The sequence below is a fragment of the Pyxicephalus adspersus genome, chromosome 4, assembly GCF_032062135.1.
Source record: "Pyxicephalus adspersus chromosome 4, UCB_Pads_2.0, whole genome shotgun sequence".
Classification (NCBI taxonomy): domain Eukaryota; kingdom Metazoa; phylum Chordata; class Amphibia; order Anura; family Pyxicephalidae; genus Pyxicephalus; species Pyxicephalus adspersus.
In genome coordinates, this window is record NC_092861.1 from 8,446,824 (window position 1) to 8,449,139 (window position 2,316).

At 39.8% G+C, this 2,316-nt stretch overlaps 1 pseudogene; it reads left to right on the top strand.

The window, feature by feature from the left end:
* Window positions 1–216: 216 nt before the first annotated feature.
* LOC140330285 (U2 spliceosomal RNA) lies at window positions 217–384 on the top strand (annotated as a pseudogene).
* Window positions 385–2,316: the final 1,932 nt, after the last annotated feature.

Sequence of the window (2,316 nt, forward strand, 5' to 3'; positions counted from 1 at the left end):
TTACCATGTGGAATATTCTCCTTGATATAGACTGAGTAAGACCGCTGTGTTGGGGTTGGGGGTTGGAGAGAGGTAGCTTGTTTTTGTATAATTTTTATAGTGTTTCTGTTTGTTGTTTGCTGAAGTGCTCTCTCCGTTAGCTAAATAAAATTATTTTAAATGCAATTTTTATGATGATGAAGCAAGTTTGCCCTTTGGCTGAGCTGAGGGTTTTGACTTGGTTTTCTTAAAATAAAAATAAAAAATCTGTTCTTATCAGTTTAATATCTGATACGTCCCCTATCTGCGGACCATATATTAAATGGATTTTTAGAACAGGGAGATGGAAGAAGAGCTTGCTCTGTCTCTTCCATGCAAAAGCTTTTCAAAAAGAATACAATCTCACTCACAGGTATAAAAGGTGAAAACATCTTATCCAACCACCGAGATTGTTTCATCCGGAAAATGAGGGATAATTTTAACTTTTACCAACCTTGGATCTTTCTCTTTTTTCTCCAGGTTCACCAAGAAGTCTCTATGCACTCCTTCTGAAGTATTTGCCGAATCAGCAAAAAAAGTGTGTGTACTGGTGCACATTAATCTCAGTGGGTTCCTTGGCCCAGTGATATTAAGGTGCCCCTGGGTCACCACCCCAGGGGTACTACACTTGAAAGCGAGATCCAACCGCCTGTCGGCCAATTGGCTAGACCAAGGTCTAACCAGTGGGTGCTCCTTCTCAGGGCAGGCCCAATGCCTTCTCCAGGGGAGGGAACCAGGATAATTAGCATAGGACGGCCCCTTACAAGGCAACTCCAACAGGCAGACCGTCCTTAACAGAGGTACTTGAACACTGCATTCTTGCCAGGAATGCCAGTGCCTTTCCACCCTGATCACTGGAAGGATTCAGTACTACACTTGATCTTAGCCAAAAGGCCGAGAAGCGATGGGTCATGCTTTATGGGCATTTCACAAACTAAAAGGATTAACTTCTGCAGTATTATTCACTGAGAAATAGAACTCTAACTTACTAGCAATTTGAGCCTGCATTTTGCGTTTGAGAGTCCAATTTGCAGATCGAGATTACATACCGACCATCTGGATCAGATAAATGGTCTATGTACTGAAATTGAAGAGAGTCCTTAGGCGCTATCATAACACCACAGGATTTCTTTGGTACAGCAGCAGTATATTGATGCGTAAAAGGCCTGAAATTCCATTTTGGTTTTTTTAGTGAGTGGAAATGAGTTTCTTGAAGAAATATGATTTCACAGCCCAGTGCTTGGATTTCGTGTTTCACCAACGAGCACTTAAAAGGGCTGTTTAAACCACGTACATTCAGTAATAGTATGCATATACCCATAAGTCTAGAGTAGCAAATGTGAAAACTTCTTCTTGGTCATCCTTCCTGCTGACCAAGATACAGGCAATATTCCATCTTACATCATACATGTCAGGATACAAAGTTGAAAAGTAAGATGGAACTTCATACTGTTGGGAAGTGCAAATAGTCGAATGATGAGGATACTTGTGAAAACAAAAAAGCAAAGAACCAAAAAATTAAAAAAAGAGACAAAAAAAAAACAAAAACAGAATATTAATAATAATAAAAGAAACAAAAAGCACTGGAATATGATCCAGGTATTTGGGCATCATAAACTGAGCAACAAATCTCAAGATGAAATATAGAGTATAAAACTGTGGTGGTTCTATGCCAAGTGGTACAATCAAAGGAGTAAGAAATCAAGTGTGCTTTTTCCATTTGGTATCCAATTTTTTAGGCAATCTCGAAGAGCTGCCCGTGATCTCCTCAGTTGAAGGGTGAAGAAGGTTTGTTTGCAGAAGTTGCATAACCTCTTCCACAGATGTAATTGGATGGATTTTTCCATTAAGCAGAACTAGCACTTTAGTGGGATACCCCCATTTGTAAAGAACATTGGGTTCTCTCAGGAGTTTAGTGACAGGCAAAAATTTTTTGCGATTCTTCTAGTAAGAGAAGATTAGTCAGCAAACAATTGTATATTTTGAAAAGGCTCCTCCAGAGATACAACCTTCCTTGCCGCCATCATCAATTTCTCCTTGATATGGATGAAATGAACTCGAGCCAACACATCTCTAGGTGTTTCCTTAGGCAGAAAAGATGGTTTTGGGATCCTGTGGGCTCGATCTATAAGTAAATCCATTTCAGACGCTGTCGGTAGTAATGCTTGGCACATAGAATGTGAAAATGTAGGCAAAGAAGATTGTGAGATCGATTCAGGAACTCCTCTATTATTTCTACGAAAGTCTGTTGCAAGTCTCTTGGTGAGCATCTACCAAGTCGTTATATGCTTGGGAAAA